This window comes from Micromesistius poutassou (genome assembly GCF_964030765.1).
Source record: "Micromesistius poutassou genome assembly, chromosome: 1".
NCBI classification, from domain to species: Eukaryota; Metazoa; Chordata; class Actinopteri; order Gadiformes; family Gadidae; genus Micromesistius; species Micromesistius poutassou.
In genome coordinates this window covers 11,022,009-11,044,508 of record NC_140271.1, presented here as the reverse complement: position 1 = coordinate 11,044,508, position 22,500 = coordinate 11,022,009, and the positions used below count along the sequence as shown (strand labels likewise).

The following is a 22,500-nucleotide window of genomic DNA, read 5'->3' as shown; positions in this document are numbered from 1 at the left end:
TTAGTCCCTAACACCCAGAATGATGAGAAAACCAGTGTTGATTCGATTTTTTTATTACAAAAAAAATGTGTTAGAACTGTAACCAACTCCAGTTGGAACGCTCATATTAGTGCTCCACTATTTCAAAGTCTTAAGTTGCTAAGCATATATGATGTTAATACTCTCCAGTTTTTCAATAATTTACTTCCTTCTTCTTTCAATAGTTTTTTTATAACCAGGTCACAGATCCATAGTCATCAGACCAGATCCGTAGATCTCCTTCACAGTCAATTTTACAGAACAAATCTTGGCCAGTTTTCAATCAGGCATAGAGGCCCAGTCATTTGGAACAGTTTTCCTGTTACACTCCGAAAACACTCATCTTTAGTTACTTTCAAAAGACATCTTAAAAACGATCTCATTCTAAAAGCTTACGATAATACATTAACATATTGACTGTCATATTGTCTTTTTGCTTGTCAGTTATTTCTTTATTCTGCTTTTTGAACATAATCACTTAAATTGCACTTGTATTTTACATTTGAATCATGATTTTGTAGTTGTTTTTGTCTTTTTATTTTATTATTATTATTATCATTATTATTCTTTTTGTTTTTATTCGTTCACTATTCGTTCTTTATTTCTTTACCTTACCTTATTGTAATTTAATGTTGGGTGGGCATCCTTTATAAGCCCTCTGGGGTTTCTTTTGTCCCACCCGTGCATTTATGTATATCTATGTGTATCTTTTTTTGTTATTTTAATCTTGTTTATCTTGCACAAAAAAATAAAACTAAACTAAACTAAACTAAAAATACAGTCCACGTGGAAAAATCACCAATGTCTCCTTTCAGACCAATCAAGAACAGAGAATAGAGGAGTCAAAAACATAGTAGACAATCAGTAAACACATGGTATATTAATACAGTACAAATATTGTCTTTGACTTAAAATGAAACAAACCTACAATTTTGAAATTTAGGCTACAAACATCAGTTTTGTAGAATGCAAATATATTATTTCATTATGAAAAATCTTCCTCTAAAAAACAACAACCAACCCCAAAAAAAACACAAATGCAGTTCTGCATGCTAACAATCAAAATGCACATACATAAAGCACACACACACACACACACACACACACACACACACACACACACACACACACACACACACACACACACACACACAAATGGGTTGAACGTTTACATGTGCATGCTGAGTGATTGCTGGTGTGAAGCGTATCATTTCTGGTTTCTGGGGGAGGGGGAGGGGGAGGGGGGGGGGGGGCGGCGGGGGGATGTTGGGGACTATAGGTGTGTGTAGGGTGGGGGGCATATGCACGTGTACAAAGTGTGACTATGACTGTGTGTTTGTGTGTCCGTGGTCATGCGATTCAGCGTGTACAGGTATGCTCGCATACGTGCAACGTATGCGGGTGTGTGTGTTTTCGATGAGAGCACTCGACTGTATTCCCATGAGCCCTCTTGATTCGTCAAATAAAACACCCCTTCCTCCTCCTCCTCCTCCTCCTCCGTGGGTCGGTTAACAAGAATTGACCTCTGAGGGGTTCACATCTTGTGCCAAACGTCCGACTTTTTGGGTGGTCACCATTTTGGCACTCTAAACGTGCATGGGAACACGTCCTAAAGTGTGTGAGTGGAGCGCATGACGCAGTGTGTCCGTATCAAAGCGCTTCACCTTTTTAGGAGTCATAAACGTGTTCTCGTCGAGGAGCACTATCCAAATGATTGGTTGCATTGATTTCTCTTGACCCACTGAAGCCATTACTCCTCCCATGTTTCGGCCCATTCCAATAAACAAGTGCACCTACACACACACACACACACACACACATACACACACACACACACACACACATACATATGCAAATGCATGCAAGCACATTCACACGTATGCACACACATGCACACACACACACACACACAAACACATGCTCTTTCACACAGAAAACGGTAATATGACCTTTGCCAGCTTCAGATGACCTCATATCACAGAGTACTCCTGAAGGGCATTAGGATCGACCTCAACCCAGCCCACGCTTAGCGTTACACTGCATTCACACACGCCATTTCTCACACACACACACACACACACACACACACACACACACACACACACACACACACATACACAAACACACACACAGAGACAGGTAAAACCTAATGTATTAAATTTGTCCTGCCCCTTTCATTGATGATATTGTAAAACGGAACACACTGTGTCTGAGTCTGTATGTGTGTACCATGTGTGTGTGTGTGTGTGTGTGTGTGTGTTTGTGTGCCTATTGCAATTGTTTACGAGCGATGGCGTTGACATCGCACAAAGTGTGTTTGCATGCATTCCTTAATTCAATTCTCTTTTTAAAAGTGCTTTTTGTGTGTAGTGTATGAACGTCACATATATACATCCATATGTACATATGTGTGTTTGTGTGTATGTGTGTGTATGTGTGTGTGTTGGTTTGGGTCACTTGTCATATGCCAGCCCCTCTCTACACACCCGATGCTTGGATGAGAGGGGGGGGGGGGGGGGGTGGGGGGTTGGAGGTTGTGCGACCGGACACACAAGGTGCACTCCAAGGTTTAAAGTTCCTAGTTTGGCTCGTGTGTGTTGCTGGCGCTGCTGTTGTTGTTCCTCTTGTTGCTGTTGTTGTTGATACTGTCTCCTTCCCCAGGTGGTTCTGTGTACCTTTTGTTTGTTTACTGTTGTTGTTGTTGCTCTTGTTATTTTTACTGTTTCTGGCTCTTGTTGCTCTGTGTTACACTTGTGTCCATCTGTCTGTCTGTTTGTCTGTCTTGTTTTGTCTCCTGTTCCCCCCCCCTCTCCCCTCTCTCCCCCGAAAACTCCCACCGACTCAACCTCTCTCTCTCTCTATCTTGGTCTCTCTTTCTCTCTCCCTCTTGCTCACTCTCTCTCTCTCTCTCCCTCTTGCTCTCTCTCTGTCTCTGTCTCTCTCTCTCTCTCTCTCTCTCTCTCTCTCTCTCTCTCTCTCTCTCTCTCTCTCTCTCTATCACTTTCTATGCCGCAGCTGTCTTCCCTTCGTCCTGCTCTTCCTCCTCTTCCTCCTTCTCCTCCTCTCACCCGCACACTTCTCACTCTGGTACTTACAGATAGGGTCTTTCTGGGGGCGGGGTCCCAAGCGCTTACAAGATGGTGGCAGCTCCATATATATATATAAATATATATATGTAATTAAATTACATTACATTATATATAAATATATGTATGGATTGGGGAACAGACAGAGCTCAACATTGATTAAGGGTGCCATAGGGGGTCGTAAGGTGCTGTAGGGTGAAGCTGAGAACGAGTTGAATTGATTTTTTCAAAGGAAAACGACAATAACAGTTAAATGTTACAATAACAATTCAGTATTGGGAATCCCAAATATAGTAAATGCCAGTGCTTTTTGTACGTGTTGAGGTAGGATCTTATTTACACTAAATAAAAAAAATGGGGGATGAGGTCAAACAGCCTTTGTGTTAACTGGTGCCAGAGTGACAGCTGCTGGTGTGAACTGGTGGCTCCCATGTCCCCACCGTCCAGTGACGGTGGTCGGTTGGTCGGTCGGTCGGTCAGTTTCTTCTGCTTTCACACTGAGCTCAGGTCAGCTGTTAAAGCCTAGCCCAGGGAGAGCAACGAATAACGCAAACAAACCAAATCATAAGATCTAAAACTCCAACAATTCCAATTTTTTTCATTTCTCCGACATGTGAGGAAAGAGTTTCAAAAAAAAAAAGTCAAAAAATCCCATCAACATTTCTGACTCTTTGTCTCTGGCGTGCTCGCTCTCTCTCTCCCTCTCTCTGGCTAGCCTGAGACACTGGCTGCTTGGACGCTTCCAAAGGGTCTGCTTGAGCATTTTGGGGGCCAGCGAGTGTGTGCTGCTGATGCACTACAGACAGCTAGCCTAGCCGCCTTAGCCCACAGTGTGGCGTCAAGATGCTGCTAACACAGACCACCAAGACACACTGTAGCACACGCCACAGGCCATGGACACACCTATGGGGTCCACACACACACACACACCACATACAAGCCACACACACACACACAAATACACACAAACCTGCAAACACACACACCAAACACACACATGCAAACACACACACCACACACACACACACACACACACACACCACATACACCACATACAAGCCACACACCACACACACACACACACACACACAAATACACACAAACACCAAACACACACACCACACACACACACACCACACACACACACACACACACACAGGTAAGTACTTATGCGGCAGGCTCCAAGGGGCTGTGTGGGGGTATCACTTTGTGCTGAGCTGCAGTGATCACTCAGCTTCCTCCCGTCCCTCTCCAACACTCTGGAATATGCTGCCGCGTGACACATGGCAACGCGTTCATTGAATTACGCCTCTGAGTGAAACAGAAGGAGAGCTTGGATTTATCTGGCTTTTTTTTATTTATTTTTTAAACGCAAGTGACATCTTTTTTTTTTTTTGTTGAGCTAACAAATCGATAAATAACGTAGCGTCTTTAAAAAAAAAAAACCGTGCCGGGGCACTAAACCCACACACCGCGAGGGACGGGCCCCCCCGGCCCTCCGTATAGCCGGAGCCAAAGCCCACCTGCAATCATTTTGGCGGCAAAGAGTCGCTCGTCGGGATTGGCTCAAACCGCGACGACCGTGTGTGAAACACCCGCCCCCGCGGTGCGACACACACACACACACACACACACTCACCCCCACCGCCCCCCCGGCCGTGTGGGTTTAGTGTCTGGGCCCCTCTTCTAAGCCGCCGCGGGGGCATGCTGTGAAGCCGAGTGAAGGGCCACTTGGTGCTTCGAGAGACTGTGCTATCGTCGTCTCCCCCCCCTCCCCCCCTTACCCTCCCCCCCCTGCTCCTTCCTCCCTCCTGGGGACATTAAGCTAACACTTGCATTGGCTCACATTAGCATTAGCATTAGCCGCCGCTGTTTCGGTGGATGGGAGGTGCTTCACCTTATATCGCCCCCACCCCCTACCCCTACCCCCCCCCCCCCCCCCCCCACCCACCCACTGTTGAGGTCCTGGTCGGATCCGTAATATCCACAGCTAGGAGGAACGACTATGTGCGCAGTGTTGCACCCCTCTCTCTCTCGCTCTCTCTCTCCCTCTCTCTCACCCGGTCCTCATCGGCTCTCTCTCTCGCGCTCTTGAGACCGTGCCTACGTAAAGGACACCGCCGCATGCTAGGAATGCAAAGGATTGATATGCTTACCAGATTAGACTATTTTTTTTTGGGGGGGGGAGGGGGCAAAATCTATCAGCAAACGACCGCAGCCCCCCCCCCCCCCCCCCCCTCTTCTTATGGATCTCCTTCCACCCTTCACCCCAGCCAAAAAGGACTTTGGCCAAAAAGGATTTCCTTCTTTCTTTCTATCCATCAAATCTATTCATCTATCTTTCTATCTATCTCTCTCTCTATATATATTTGTTTATTTGTATAATTAATAGATAAGTATGCACTGATGCATTATAATTATATATAAGGTGATGTATTGCCTTTTCAGTCACATTGTCATGTATTTTTATCCTATTTATTTTAATCATTTCCCCCCATCATATATTGTTCTTTCCATGGCATGTTACCCATGCTCTCTCTCTCTCTCTCTGGGCCAGTCTGCCGCTTTCACTCTCTCCACTTCTCACCTGCCTCTCTCTCTCTCTCTCTCTCTCTCTCTCTCTCTCTCTCTCTCTCTCTCTCTCTCTCTCTATTGCCGTCTGTGTCCCTCTCTCTTTCTCTCTGGGTGTCGCCTTGCCTCAGAGGTCAATGCTTAAGTATCACGTTATATAATTAGTTCGGCTATCTGCCGTCCAAAACAGAGGGAGGTAGATGCTGTAACTACACAATTTTCGAGCGCACAGATGGCCCGCAGAATGGATCTAAGTCCCTCCCTACCCTTGCCTTTTCATCCATATTTTAAATGATGTCATTCTTCAAGGGTTCGCTTTTAAAAAGTGAACGAGTGGACGACGGGGGCTGCTATGTTGGATCCTCAAATGTCCGCTGCCTAAACTGTAGGCGCCCTTGTGCAAGCGCCTTATTAACGTGCACATCTGATTTAACCAGGAGTCGCTTAAGACAGAAGGGTGAGCTAAATGACAAAATACCAAACAGCAATATTACATGAAATATGGCCTAGCGCAAGCTTTGAAATCACATAGGCATTTCTACCAAATAATCACAACGGCTTGTCTAATTTCACTTGAACAACAACTAGTATAATTATCGTTTAAATAATTATTAAAGAAATGTGACATAGACGAAGACTTGGTGAACGACGAAGTCAAAGGCAGTATTACAATGCATAATCTCCCTTCCAGTCTCGTCTTCTTATGATCCAAAGCAAGAAATCCGAGTTAGTTGTAGAGGGGAAAATTGGTGCAGTGTAACCAGCGCCCCCAAGAGGCGGACGAGCTGCATTGCAGCTGCATCATTCTCCGCAGTATGATAGCGCTTGACATTTCTTGGTATCTAGTGTGAAGAGCAACGGGACAGGGAAAAGGGGGAAAGGAAAATAAAACACAACAATACGTCCTACTCTTTGCTTTCATCTGTCTCCTTCTTTCCTTCCCTTTGTCTCTCTTTCTGTTTCTCTCCCTCCTTCCTATTGTCCATTCTCCTCTCTTGGTAGAGGGGACATTGATTCTCTGCATCGACTGCATCGACTCCTGAGACTTACTCGGTGGCTCATTGATTTTAGACCCTACCATCACCATGCAGGATCCATCAAACCTTTGAGTTCTTCACTCTCTCCATCGCTCTCTCCGCCATCAAACCCTGCCATTGTTTCCACACACACACACACACGCACACACACACACACGCGCACACGCACACACACACACACACACACACACACACACACACACACACACACACACACACACACAGTGTCCTACCTCCTCAAACATGCTGCCCCACCTGTTCAAACCCCAACACCTCTCTCATTTACGTTTGTGTCGCCGGCGTTTCCTCTCCGGTCCGACCTGCTATTTCCTCCCCCCCACACCCTGCTCCTACAGTTCCACCCCACCCACCCCCCCCCCTCGTTTTGTGATTGATGTTGTGCAGAACACAACTGGATAATTACTACCAGTGAGGGGCCCCAGGGGGGCTGGGGGGAGGGGGGGGGGGGTGGCTCATGCAGCAGAAGCCCCCTGCACCGCTCCATGAGTACAGCTATAATGAAAATTGAGCGACAGACAGCAAGAGCCCTACCAGAGTCGGGTCGAGTGAAGTCACGGCAGATCACAACGCATGAATCCAATCCTGTTCAATGTGTGTGAATATCGCCCTCTGCTCTTTCTGCTCTGGGCCACCAGAATTCACCGTACGGTTACCTGGTACCTCCAACCAGAATCGGTTGGAGGTACCAGGTAACCGGTTCTCCCCTGATTTAGGGTCTAACAGACCTGGTGGGTGGGTCACATGGGAGAGGGGAGATTGTGTGTAGGGCACAGTGGGTGAGGGACAAGGGTTAGGGAGATGCGTTAGGGAACAGGAATAGGGAACAGGGGATAGGGAATAGGGAACAGGCTGTAAGGAAGTCTATAGGGAGGAGGGAGGAGGAGACCAGGATATACGGAACGGTAGGCAGGAAGTAGGGAGCGGATGGGTATGGGAGTAGGGAACAGGGTGGAAGCGAGCGAGGACATAGGGAGTGTGAAAAGCAGTCGTCTCTCAGCTCACTCATTCTTGGCCACTTTTGCTTTCTCATCATCATCATCTGTTCTTTCCTTCCCTCATCGGCCCGTGGTCAATGTGTCGCGTTTAGCCAGAAGCCGGTCGCAAATGAAATGAGAAATCTCAAGATGTTGTTGGTACTGAGTCAGAAGAAGGTAGGGCACCTCTCCCGCAGTCGCTCGTGACCCGTCGGGCATGTGTGTCTCTCCCCTGTGTGTCCGTGTGTCTGTCAAGAGTCCGTCGGACTCACCGCCCCCCCCTTGTTGTGACGTGTCTTCTCATTCAAGTGACCTCACCTGTTGTTTTGTGCGGACGTCTCAACATAGCGCATTGCCGGGTCACACCCCGCACCCCCATGAGGGATTTAACCTTTCAATTCCACCTCTGTGCATTGTTTCTTTTATCTTTTGGTTTCTTCCCCCAGTCTTGGCTGACCTCTTTGCAACTCTTTCTCCCCACATGTTGGTGTTTCTCCTCCTCCTCCTCCTCCTCCTTCTCCTCCTCCACCAGCTCCTCCATCTTTCCTTGTATATTTATTTAACGCTCTTTTCTCAAGGGCTAATTCCCTCGACTCTGAGTCTTGTCTTATCATCCCTCATTATTATCTCCTTTCAAGTCCTTCATATCCCTCGCTGTCCTCCTCTCTCTTCTCTCTCTCCTCCTCTCTCTTCGCTCCTCTCCCTTTCCTTCCTCTCATCTCTCTCTCCCTCCTTCCTTCTTTGCTCATCTCAATTTTCCTTCTCCCTTCTTTGCGCCTCTCTCTCTCTCTCTCTCTCTCTCTCTCTCTCTCTCTCTCTCTCTCTCCATCCTCTCCTTTGCTCATCTCAATTTCCCTTTTCTCCTCTTTGATCCCCCTCTTTCCCTTCTCTCCTTTTTGCTCCTCTCTCTCTCTCCCTCCTCCCCTATTTGCTTCTCTCTAACTCTCTCTCTCTCTCTCTCTCTCTCTCTCTCTCTCTCTCTCTCTCTCTCTCTCTGACACTCTGCCTCTCTCTCCCTCTCTCTTCTCTCAAACACTTGCTTGTGTTATTCTGTCTTTGGTCATGGACCCTAACATTCACTCATGTACCGAACACAGTGTGTACCGGACACTGTGTGTTGTACCGAACACTGTGTGTAGGGGACACACTGTGTGTACCGGACACTGTGTGTACCGGACAGTGTATACCGAACACTGTGTGTAGGTGACACACTGTGGGTACGGGACACTGGTTGTACCGTACACTGTGTGCGTACGGGACCATATGTGTGTACACACAGCGGATCTTGAAACATTTCCAAGCCACCCCCACCACCACCCCACTGGTTCTGTTTCCCCGTATCACGTGTCATGTCTAACTCTCTTCTCCCCTCTCTGATCACTGCCTTTTATCACCGGAATAAGCTATGTCGCATACATACTCGCTCTGGACAGGAGTGTGTATGTATGTGTGTGTGTACAATGTATGTATAGTGTGTATGTGTGTGTGTGTGTGTGTGTGTGTATACTTTGATGTGTTCACTGTCTTTTGGTGTTGCCGTGTGTAACCTTCATCAGGGGGGACATCTGATGGAAATGTGCTCACTAATGACCCATCTACAGTCGTAGTTTACTGGACAATTGCAATATATCAAACATGTATTAACGTGCTTACATGCAATATATAAATATATTGCAATACAGTATCATGTGTGTTATTGTAAGCTTTTTTTTCCCAGTGATTTCCGTGTATGTGGTGTATTTTGTTTCTGTGGTGTAACATTTTCCTTTTGTCATTCCCATGTTGATGTTTACGTGCGATTCCTGGTTTGACCCAACCCACCACCCTGCTGACCGTCTGTCTGTCTTCCCTCTCCAGCTGTCCCCCCTTATCCCCTCACCCTTTTTCCCCCCTCCCCCCATCACACCTCTGGCTACAAGACCAACTGACCAAAGTCGGCCATTTTCCGTCGCCTCATTCCCGGGTCCGTTAAGACAAGAGCACTCTATAATGTAGTTAGTGGGCTCGTAAAAAAGGCCAAAGGCCAACTGCCTTTGTCTATTGGGCCAGCTCTAGAGAAGTGGTTGTCTAGTCTGCTGTGCGCCTGCAACAAAGAGCGCCAGTTTTACTGCTAGTTTAACGCTAGTGCTACAGCAGCACTTTTGGTTAGTGCAACAGGAACATTGTAAGCCTGATTTTGTACCTGCTTTTAGAGTTTATTGTAAAGTTAAAAAAAATAGGATATAGTCAAGATTCCTTTTACCTTTTTTTGGATGATTTCTATCCAAAAAAAGATCTGATATTGTCACTGGTCACTGTGGTGTGCCTGGATAGGTTTGTCCCGTTGTAAAGCAATCAAAACCATCGCATCGGGACCTCATCCCGGCACAAAATGGCGCCCATTCAATACAGGATTGGCCTTTTTTATGTATGATTATCTTAGACAATTCCAGTCGAGGGTCTGGTCGTTTGTTATACTCTCCACCTGCTGCTAATCCCCCCTTCTGCCTCCTCACCCCTGATAACTCTCCCCTCCCTCTCCCCCTAGCCTTCCCTCCTACCTGCTGACATCTGCCCCTGTGTTGTGATCCATCCCATTCCTCTAACACGGGGTCTGTTCCATCCCATCTTCAGGCTACCCTCCCCAGTCTCTCCCCCTGCGTAGCGTTACTAAAGTCTGATCCATTCGGAGGTACGTACTTTGAGTCAGCATTACAGCACAGCAGCAGCCAGCCGGCAGCAAACCCGCTATCGCTACGATCGGCAACGAAAGGCCCCCCGCAAATTCTACCGATTATGATTGTTTTTGCATTACTTATTTTATGTTTGACGTTACTTTAGCTTTATTTACTTTGCATTCGTGGAGAGGACGAGCGTAGACAGGTTCCGACCATTACTCTTCACGTAAAAGTAACATCTTTTGTTTTCGCCCCTTTTTTTTCAAAGTACTTAATTCCAGCTGAATTAAGTCGGATGCAATCATACTTCTTTTTTTTATCCAGTTCATTAAAGAAGGTTGACGACCTCATAGGGTTTAGAATTGACTCGGTGCATGGCTTAACGAGAGCTGACCTACGATTCAGAGACTGGTGTCAGAGCTGCGCTGCACACCTCAAACACACTCTTCACCGATAAGAGTCTGGCTGCAGTCAAGACCCTTTGAACCCACTTGCGAGTCACCAAAACAAGGAACAATGGGCCTCAAGTGAGCTTGTTTGACACTTCCGACTGCTAATGCTGCTTGCTACGGAGTTAGCTCAGCTTCTTGAGTAACGGCTTGCGATGAAAAGAATGTCCTTATGTAAACATTGTGGATTTATGGCGAGGGAATACATTCATAAGCCCCATTCCCTTGGTGATTTTGACAAAGAAAATGAGTAGGGTGAACCAATCCGATTCAACTTGCATGTGACTAATAATTAAGTACCAACATTTCAAACTGGTTTCTACCCTTCATCATCATCATAATCATCATCACTTTCTTCTTTTTCTTCTTCTCCTTCTTCTTCTTCTTCTTCTTCTTCTTCTTCTTCTAATTCTTCTGCTTCGTCGTGATTGTAGAGCATGCATCTGATGACAAAACTATTGGCTTATGTCTTACACTTAGATTGGTCTTTTCATCCGTCAGTTCACATTTGTTAGTTTTTCTGGCTTCCCCACTATTTCATTTCCTTTCCGTAGTGTTAAATGGCTCGCGTGTGACTGGAGCGCCGGCTTCATTTTGCCATTGCTGTCAAGTAGAATTATTTTTTTTAAAGCTTCCCAAGGTCCCTCAGGTCTTATGTCTACCAAAGCTCCGGGGAAATACAAAGTGTGACATGGTAATACTTGGCGCCATAAATCTTACCATGGGCAAAGAGGCACAGCTGCTCTCTGTTTAACTACATTTCCCAGAATTCCCATGCACATTGGCCTTAACGGCATCAGCACAGTTTTGCGTCTGTAACAATGTTTCAACTGATCAATCAAAAGGCACACTACTGTGCGCTAAAGTCACTCCTTACCGGCTTTCAGCAGAATCCTTTTTTTCCCTGAACAACAAAGCAATAATATTATATTCTAACTGTGCACTAACCACAAATCCATAGCTCCAATTCTTCAGCTCTGAGGCTGAAATGCACTTACAAACGTTCAAGTTCCAAAGTTTAACTGTGAACATTTGTTTGATAGAAAGTTGCAGAAGGAAAAATATGTGACCCAACTCGTTGTTCATTGGGTAGAGTTTGGTTTAACATTAGTATTTGTTATTATGGATTGAGTTTCTACTTTTAGTTCCTTATTCTTTAAGAAATAATCAATAATAAATAAAGCAAACACACATATATATATTTATACACAGTATATACATACATTTGTATATATATTTTGTATAAATATATATACAAATATGTAGATACTTTAAGTGCACATAGTACATGACAAAACACGGAAAAGCAACAGAAAATAGCAAGAGTTCTCGCGAAAGCACAATTTGAATTCACTCTGGGAACGAGCAATTTACTCATTCCCCGATTCCGCTGACCGCTGACATTAACCAATCACATCAGTGTATCTGATAGGCGGGCCGAAAGTGTTGCTGTTTTACCAACCGTATATAGCAAGAGTCTTATCTATTGGTTAGCTCCGCTGGTCTGGATGTCTTGTATTCTTCTGATTGGTCGTAGTGTTATCCAATTGCGTGCAGTGATATTTTTTTACGCATGCTTGGTGCCGCCCCCTCGAGTTGGGCCATTTTCATTACTCGTTGCCAGACCCTACAGCTTTCTAAGAAAATTCCCAGGATTTAGCCTGGATTTCCAGGCTACAAAATAAGTGTGGTAAAAAAAAAAAAGGAAAAGCAGCCGCTCGTTGGAGGGACGAGTGACGTGTGCCTTGTTGACGACATGCTCCGACGCTGTATGACAAGGACCACAACGTTGTAGGCTATTGATCCTAATCAACTTAATCCCTTCCTCCACTGCTGCAGGCCGCTCTGCATAAAACCTTGTTGATCTCGCGCGGTGAGCCTTGGTGAGCGTGCGTGTGAGTTGACGCGAAAGTCATGGTGGCAGAACCGTGGACACGTCCCAATCTACTAAGAGCCATAACTGGGGCTGATGGATTGAAACGCTCACCGGGATTGACATCCCATAAAGTTTTATTTGGACAGACAAGAGAGTCGAAAAACACAAGCACATACACGCGTTTTAGGGTGAGACGGGGTGAGGGCCCATGCAGAGTTTAATAACGATAAAGATACATATTACAGTCCCCAAATGCATGCAACAAACACGTTTTTCATAATGAAATTAGGACTGTGTTAGCTTAGCTGGGGTGTAACACTTTTGAGTACACACACAAAGTTGTGTGTACACAAGGTGTTTTTTTATATAATAAAATGTATTTGTACTCTGAGCAGAAGCTATATCAAGTAATATATTAAATGTACAACTCTGATTTTCTTGGCTGGCCTGGAAAGAGTTCTGGCCGAGTGTTTATAATGAATTAATAATTAAGCTAATTGTACCTCTCTCGCTGTATTTCAATTATCTGTACAGCCTTATTTAGCTAATTGAATGTAATGCAAAGTCATCAAATGTATTCCTAAATCGTACACAGTGTCTGTTTAATATTACTGCACAGCATTTTATAACATGAAGACGCGTTCAATACATAGTGAATAATATGGATTAGAAACGCAGAATCCCAAAGAGAACCTTTTATGATGAGCTTTCAAGAGTCCTCAGCTTTTTTCTCAAACCGGCAACAGGGGAGGAAGTGCAGGAAGTAGATAATGACCCGTGAGTGTCTTACTCATGCAAATCCCCTGAAAGCACATTGACCAACACTGATGTTGAGCGAAGGCAAAGTAGAAACTGACCTCTGACCGCTAACTCAAGGGTGCATTTCCTCTGAGACGTTGGTCTCTGAGAGATAATGCCACTTTTGGTGTGTGTTGGTTGTAAGTATTGCATGGTTGTTGTGATGATAATTATTATAACTAGTATTAATAGATAATGATGATGTCAGATAAATAATAAATTATAAACGTTGTGTTGGACCGAAAAAATAAACTATTTTTAGACATAGATTCACGTTGTAACTATTTTTACACTTTGTAGACGTAATAACAACAGTGCCAGAGTTTGCCTTGTCTCTCAACATGAGGAAAAGGAAGTGTACATGTTCTCCCTTTTGGCTCAGCCAATAGAAGGGCAGCTTCACCCGATAGCGATGTCATAGTAATTGCGTGTGTGTCTTTGCACGTGACAGCGGGAGGAGACCAATACGCACCACACAGAAAGGTTCTGTTCACCCTCAAAACGTTACATTCATGTAGTCCGGCTCAACCCTGAATCCGGCCTGGCCCCACCTGCATGTGCTTGCACCCTAAATTGGAGGATCCCAAAAAGCAGGCAGGGGTCCCGAGGGATTCCATTGAGCCGGACTAAAACAGTACATTGGTGGAACATGGCACAGCCTCCAGCCTGGCAGTGTCTCAAAGTAGGACTGTGGAATAGCTTGGCTTTGATTAACTTATTATTCCTCGAACAACAACCTCACCGCCACAACGACAACGTCAAGTTTCCCTATTCTCGATCCTATCCTTGAGACACCCCTACGTTTGTGTCAGGTCTGTTTTTTGGTAAAACTGAAAGCTCCTTTAGCACTGAGATCATGCAAGCAACCGTAATTCGAAATATCGGACGGTGATGATGATGATGATGATGACGATTTATGAACTTTTAAATTGAACGGCGGTAAAACCACAACAAAAGGATTACCCTGGAGAGGAACTTCATTGTCTTCGATGTCATTCAATGGCGCATTGAATCATTGCTAAACTGCTTGAAGAAGTATCAGCTCCCGGTGTGTCTGTGCGGCTGACTGCCTTCCATACTGCATTCACTCTTTATTAAGGGGCTCACTTTTGGCTCACGCCATCCACCATCCCATGGTCTTTTAACCCTCGCTGACAGATTACTTTACATTCACACAACAAAGAAACAGCAAACGCTAGCTCGGTTTACGTCCAGTGGCCTTCGGCTGTGTTTAAAATGCAGGTAGGTCAGTGTGAAACCGCGCCATATTGAGAAGGAAAGAGCCCCATTCCTTGCCAAGCCATTACACAGAGTGCTGTTCCTACATCTGCCTCACTACCGGTGTAGTGAGTGCGAGGGGATATTTTTCTTCCTCTATTTATACACGTATTGTACTATGTAGGACACAGAGTGCTTTTCCAAACTCTTGGTCAAGTATGGTGCTATAAATAATGAATGTCACCGTTAATACAGAGAGCTCATACACAGTATTTCCTTCCTCCTCCGACACAAAACATAACTGGGGGAGGAGGAGGGGGGGTGCAGCCCAAAACGTCAAGACCCAGCCCGCGCAGACCCGTCTGTCCTTAGTGCGAGCCAGTGGGGGGAAGGGTGGCGTAAAAGAGTGGATACCGTAGGGGTGCAGTCGGCCTACTTTTGGGCCTCGTGAAGTCAGTTTGGCAGATTACTTGCACCGTGTCGACAAATCATGCGTCCCACTGAACCGAAGTGTTCATTTGTATTGGTTGAGAAAAAGTCACTTCTAAAAAAACAAAAACAAAGTATGACCATGACCACTTCAACAGGTCCCAATCATTTTGTATTTTCAGAAAGTCCCGTCTGTCTGCCTGTCTGTCTGTCGGACTGTCAGTCTGTCAGTCTGTCTGTCTGTCTGTTCGTCTGTCTGTCTGTCGGTCTGTCTGTTCGTCTGTCTGACGGTCTGTCTGTCTGTCTGTCTGTCTGCCTTGCCTGCTTGTCTGTCTGTCAGTCTCTCTTGTCTAACCGACTTATTAGCTTTATAGCTAATCTATTTGATAGGTTTTTTCTTGTAATGTGTTGGCTGGATAAACAACTGGATTCTTAGTTGTTAACAGCTTGAAAGAGAGAGAGAGAGGGAGAGGGAAAAAAAATGAAAAGTTGATTGTGAAATTCCAGCTTATTACCCTTTTTTCATGTTTGTGTTTGTGCACTAGTGTCCATGGTAACGGTATCCATGTTACTGCTGACCAGGCACTCGTGTCCAGATGATTTACCAACCATAGTCTCTGTGCTTCTCAACATGTTGTGGCTAGCAGTGTTGTGGCTAGCAGTGCTCTAGCTAACGTCCCTTTGGGAACCACAGAGAGCGGCTAGTCCAGTGGATGTGAACAAACTAACATTTGGTCATAATTTTATCATTATATTTAGATTTTTGCCACTATTTGCCGATATTTGGTGGAATTGCTCTGCCATGACTCGTGCATGCAAGCAAATGACATACAACATGCTGGGCTCGTAGCCTATATTTTTGTTTGTGTACATCCATTGGACACAGGCCTCTCTTCCCTCTCTACACAGTGTTTTGTCGGTGTTGCAAATCACCTCGTACAGGTGTATCTTATGGCTACTGTCTAACCGGCAATTGATTTTCATAACCATTATTCCTGTTTTGTCCTGTCTCCTGTCTGTCTGTCTGTCTGTCTGTCTGTCTGTCTGTCTGTCCGTGTCTGTCTCCTCTGTGTCTGTCTGTCCATTTGTCTGCCTGTCTGTCTGTCCTTTTCCTCCTTGGTCTCAATGTTTTTCTTCTTCTGGTCTTTCTATATATTGTCTATTGATATTGTGCTTTTGTTTTTTCTTTCTTTACCGTACAAATGTTTGTAACTGTAAACAAATGGGGTGGCGATTGCAATTTCTGAATCTACAATGCTGTTGTTACCATCCCATAACCATACTGTCATATCCATCCTTATTTGTCCAATCCCGTCACAATATCTTTGCTATTACCCTACGTCCCAATAACCCCCCCCCACCCCCCCCCCCCCCCTGCTCCCATCACAACCAAAACCTAAACCTCAAATGTCCGCCACACCTTGCCAAAAATAACCCATCATCCATCTCCATGACCTCTGCCCTTTAACCCTCAACCCCTGGCCCCCGGGGACCCGCCACAGCCCCAGCCACAGGCTACGAGAAGTCACGCAGTCTCAATAATATATCAGGCATGACGGCCCCCCCCCTGCGCCTGACCCCCATCATCAACTCCAACTTCGAACCCTTCCAGCCCCCGGGCCTGCGTCGCTGCCGCTCCCCCATCCCCTCCATCTTGTAGATAACAGCAGCAGCCCCCGCCCCCCCCCCTCCCACCCACCCACCCACTGCCCCCCGCCCCCCCCCCCCAAACCACCACCCACCACCACCTTGACCTCACCCACACACTCACCGTAACTAAGCTAAGCAGGAAGTGACTGTAACCGTGTCTACGAGTGAATATCAACAACAGCAGCAGCAGTTCAGCAACAGCAGCAGCAGCAGCAGCAACAACAAAATACTAATCAATCATATGTTTTAGAAGAGAGACGGATTCCTAGCGGTAGTACAAGCTACGACAGCAGCATGGACACAGTGACTCACATAGAACGATCTGCTTCGTTATAATAGCCATTGTTCACATCAGCCACTGAACGGCATGTTCTGCAAGGAAGCAATGAAGAAGATGGCGGTGGTGGCGGTGGTGGTGGTGGTGGCGGGGAGGATGGAGGAGAAGAGGGTGCTGTGTTGACAGAATTAAGCTCTGTGCTGATCCAATGTCGGCTTTTCAGACCTAACGTCTAGCTTCAGCGAGAGCCTGATGCCCCTTTGTCTCGTTTCAAAGAAACACTATTTAAAAGTCGTGCACACAGGCAAGGACGTAGCTTCCTTCGTTCGACAGACGCACACTCTCACACGTCCACCTTACCACTAGGGAATGACGTGAACACATTATTATAATTAGGGGAGAACAATTGCGACATTTAGATGTGTAAGATTAGATGTTCAGTTTATCGACGACCCCGTTTCCCTCTCTATTTCTCGCCCATGTGTCTGCACCTGCACTCGGGTTCAAAGACTCATATTTAAGATTAGAGGTCAAATGAAAAAGCCCACTGCTTGCCTCACATATATAAAAAAGAATGAAGAAGAAGAAAGACCTGCATGTCTACACACATGCGCACACGTACATGCCAAGGCTGTAGCACGCATGAATTACACATGGAAGCAAAAAAAAAACAAGACAGGCGTTTTATAAAGCTTAGGAATCTGATATATGAATATTTATTTCAAAGGAAATTCCCAAACCTATAGCACCCATGCACCTTTAAAAAGTAAAAGCCATGTAGATTTAGAGAGTATAAGAAATCTTCTCTTTTTTCAACACGGTGCCCGTTAGAGTTGTCTCGGAGTAGAGCATTCCGTACCATCGTACATCCTTACCCACCGTTAAGAACCATTCCGAACTAACACAGTGTTCATGGACACACACACACACACACAGACATGAACTACAGTAATCTCCACCGCGTGAATTCTTACCTATAAGTGTTAGATATGCATATATGTAAACATATATATGGGAAAAGAAGAGAGGGTCTAACCTCCATTACTATGGTCACAATGAACGTAGGAAAGCCCCGGCCCCCACCTCTGCTTCACCCCTCCACCTCCTCCTCTTCCTCCCTCTTCCTCCTCAGGCTTTTAGTGCGATATAAGACCAAAAGTCACAGCTTCGAAATAACCTCTTAGGGGAATAATTAGCGAAATGTAGCGAAACCTTGAACTATGAAACTAGCTAGCTAGTACTAACTCTTTTTACCAGTACAAGTAGGACACATAGGATTAAGATAAGATAGGACCTTGTTAGTGATCGACTGAACAGTTGAGTCCTCCATTGCCAACGCGTGGTTATGCATCACGTATGTACATGAAGAAGAGGATGATGATGGTGATGTTTCTGGAGGGGAGGAAGGGGAGTCAGTTGCAAGCCAGTTGGGCAGGTGCAATCGATCACATGCACCATGTCGCATCGTGTGGTCCAGCAGTGGCCAGCTGTAGCAAGTTTTGCCAAAAGCAACATAGGAAAAGAAAGCAGTCTAAAGCTGGCGGAGGAATAGCCAATGTGTATATAGAAGAGGATCCAAGCCGAGCCCAAACTATGAACTTATGACCTCCTGCTCGCCTCCAGTGTCCAGTGGCAGTGTCACATGGACGGGACTGTGTGTCATCATTATCGAGTTATTGTGGAGAAAATTCCCCCACAACTGAAAAAGCTACCAGTGCGCACACACACCCCAACCCCCACCCCTATGACCGAGTTCAAAAGAAACTAGGCTGGGCTGCAGCACTGTAGCGTTTGGACCACTTTAAGAATGTTTTTCTTCACTTTGTATTTGGGGGGAATTTGGAAGAAGTGCATTAAGGTGCAGTAAAGAAGGGGGGTACGTACGACGGTGCAGCTCAGCCAGAACCCAAAAATATGTTTTATTTCTTTGTTGGTTTACTTTTTAATTAGTTGTTTTTTCGTAATGGTCCTGTGTTCCATCTCCGCCACCATTACAATAGACTTGTACCAGACTTGCACCAAACTTGTACCAGACTTGTACCAGTCTTGCACAAGTCTTGTACCAAACTTGTACTGTAATTTTACCAGACTTGTACCAGACTTGTACCAGACTTGTACCAGACTTTCACCAGACTTGTACAAGGCTTGTACCAGATGTGTACAAGACGTGCACCAGACTTGTACCAGACTTTTACCAAACTTGTACCAGACTGGTACCAGACTTGTACCAGACTTGTACCAGACTTGCAGATACATACATTCCTTCGGTGCAGCCAATGGCAACCCTTTTTTGTTTGTTTTGTTTTCTATTATTTTCTCCTTTTTTTCCCTTTCTTGGACCCCAACCCTTTACCTTCCTTGTTGGTGGGTACAGTAGGCGGGACAGTCAACGGCTACTGGAGTGACAGCCCGTGGTAGAGTGTCGGACCAATCCCTGCGAAGACGCCCCAGCGCCACCACAGCAGCCACACTTTCATGCCAGAACAGAAAACACAAGGACAACAGCAAATACAACAACTATTGCAACACCAGAGAATAGAAATATGCAATATGATTGATGGATTGTTGCATTGTGTTGCATTTGAGATTTTGAGGGACGCATGTGGATGTGTGTGCGTTTTTTTGTTTCCATACTCAAACAAAAGACTGTAGGGGGTGAAAATATGGGCAACAGTCTTTTGATTTGGAACTTGTAGCCAACATCCATTTTGTTTATATTTTAGGGCTCTGTGCAGCAGAGTGAAAATGTAAAAACGCTGTTTCTGTTGTCATTCTACACAAACGTTTGTTTTTCAAATTGTATTTTTTTAAGGAGTGTTCTCTATTTCTTTTTATCTATGTACTACCGTTTTTTGGGGGGTTTGTGTCGTTACATTTAACTGACTGAAAAATGTGTGTTTTTTTTCTTTTGACCCTTGAAGTGTACTCCTGTGACCTATTCATTTCACATGCTTCCAGGTTAAGATGAGTGGCGGTTTCCCCATCCTTTCCCCTATTTCTCCTTCCTGTTCTCTTCTTACACACCCCTCTATCTTAACGCCGCTAAAGTTGTACCTTTACCGTAGACGGTAACACCCATACCCCATAGTCAACTCCTTAGTGTATTTAATGTCTAATAACCAACTTGTTTATTTCCTAAAGCAGAACATTTTAAAATGGGAGATGGTGAACGAGCAGGATAGATAGCGATCGGTGGAGAGAAAAACAAGATGAATCAGTTTGAACGTAGTTTGTATTGTGTGGTAGCTCAACCTTGCGCTCAGGTCTTAAATTAGCTCGCCAGTTTGCGTAACGAAAAACCCAGGTGTGCGAGCATGTTTCCAAGTAACACTCCAGAGAATTAAAAACACACGCACACACGCACGCATACCTACGCACACTGTGTGTATGTGTGTCTATCTACCAAAACCACCTCCATTATAGACGTCATCAATCCTCCTTCCGGCTCCACAACTCCCCGGTTCCCTTCCTCCGGTCACTCCCGTCTCTCCCCCCACCCCCACCCCCCCCCTGTCTCCCCTGCTGTCTGTCCTCTCGTCACATGACGTGTGTCCACCTCACCGCGCTCGTGTTGTCCGTTTGTATATATGTAAAGTGTTGCGTGTTGTAAATGAATTTGCATGGGGTTCCCATTGCGAGCAATAAGGTAACTGATCAAAAAAAAAAAAAAGAACAATGTGTCTCTTGCGAGTTCCCCGTCCAACGGTTTGCGTCTCCAGCTTTACGAATGTGTACATAGAAGCGTCTCCGCGACGACTCGAAGCGCGGAGAGACGCCGGGTGTGTTTCTACGCATATATATGCACTAACAGCATGCCGAAAAGAAAGGGTTAAAAAAAATTGTATCCAGTAACAACAAAAAAACTATGTCTTCGCCCTGCTCGGGTGCGAGGGGACGGGGGGGGGGGGGGGGGGGGATATGCAGGCGGGCGCGTTATTATGCATGCAAAAAGAAAAATGCTATGATGTTATTGGCCAGGAGCCCCCTGGCCGTTTAGGTACTGTAACGGGAGGGGGTGGGGGGGAGGGGGGGGGGGAGAGATTTATTTTTGCAGGCCGGGGAGGGGTTACATTTGTAGAAGCCAGTCTTGTAGAGCGGCTTTGTAAAGTGACTTATGTCCGAGACTTATGACGAGCAGACGTATCGACCCGCTCTCATCTTATGGTTTTATCCCGCCCCCCCCATTCTCTTTTCACAGAGAAGTGTTGTGAGAGCCCCGCACTTGTCCGATATATGCAAAAAGAAGCAGTAACTGTGAACTGACGCAAACGAAAAAGAAATGAACTCAAAAAAGACAACAAACAAATCCAGCTTCTTCCACCATACTAATTATTTCCTTTTTTAGAATATTTAACCCCCACCCCCCCCCCCCACAAAGATGGCTTTGATGCTTTGTCCACTTTTGTCCCACGTTCTACTCTCTCTCTCTCCCCCCCCCCCCTCTCTCTCTCTCTCTCTCTCTCTCTCTCTTTCTCCCTCTCTCTCCCCCCTCTCTTTCTTCCTCCCTCTTGCTCTCTCTCTCTCTCTGTCTTTCTCGCTCTGTCATGGGTTTTGCTCTCATAGTAGCATTGACTTGTGGTTTGCCTCCATGACACCACATTCACATGACCTATTTCAACCCTTGAAATAACAAAAAAAGTGGGCAGAATTGAAATCCGCTCACTGCAGTGCAGAGCCAACTTGAAACAAAACAGTGGTTGTTTTAGAATCGAAATAACTATATGAAACAATCAAACATCTTTGTATGTTAAAATGTCCCTCTTTCTTTCACGGCTTTCCATTTACACAACTCAGGTATATCTTTCTATTTCTCACTTCTCATATCTCTCTTGCTCTCTTTCTGGCTCTCTATGTCCCTCTCTCTCTCTCTCTCTCCTTTCTCACCCCCATAGCAAAGTGTGTTCATCTGAGCTGTTGAAACAATGTACTGTATGTATAGAAATGGAAGAGACTGAACCGTGTTCTGTTTTGCTTTGCATTGCTTTTCCCCTATGTACGTCTGTACGACATGTGTGTGTTCAACTTCAGATCTGTTCCCCTTGTGTGCAACTGCACTTCCTGACTTCCTCTCTGATGTCACTTCCCCTTTCCCCCTTTTCAGCTCCAAAGCCACAACTCAATTCTAACCCTTTCCCAAAATTCATATTTCACCTATTTCGATTTGAAATAGGTAAACATTGACCCACCCATTGATCGATTCACACACACACACACACACTCACACACACACCCACACACACACACACACACCTTACTCTAACAGCAGAATCTACAATGAGAAATATACACAATGGGTGGATGGGTGTCACCATCCACCATCACTTCCTGTCTTCCCCAAAAACCTCCATAGAGCTGATCCAGTCTGACCATCCGGGAGGAAGACAGGAATCACTGTAATGTTTTTGTTCTTAACGAAAGGCCATTGATCAGCTGTACGTG

The 22,500-nt window shown here is 45.5% G+C and overlaps 1 protein-coding gene across 1 annotated transcript in view; it reads left to right on the top strand.

The window, feature by feature from the left end:
* The window catches only part of LOC311389575 (voltage-gated potassium channel KCNC1-like), a gene marked incomplete at its 5' end in the record, with an annotated part of 41,639 nt that overhangs the window by 15,698 nt on the left and 3,441 nt on the right, over positions 1–22,500 (top strand). The gene's annotated exons all lie outside the window — the stretch shown is intronic.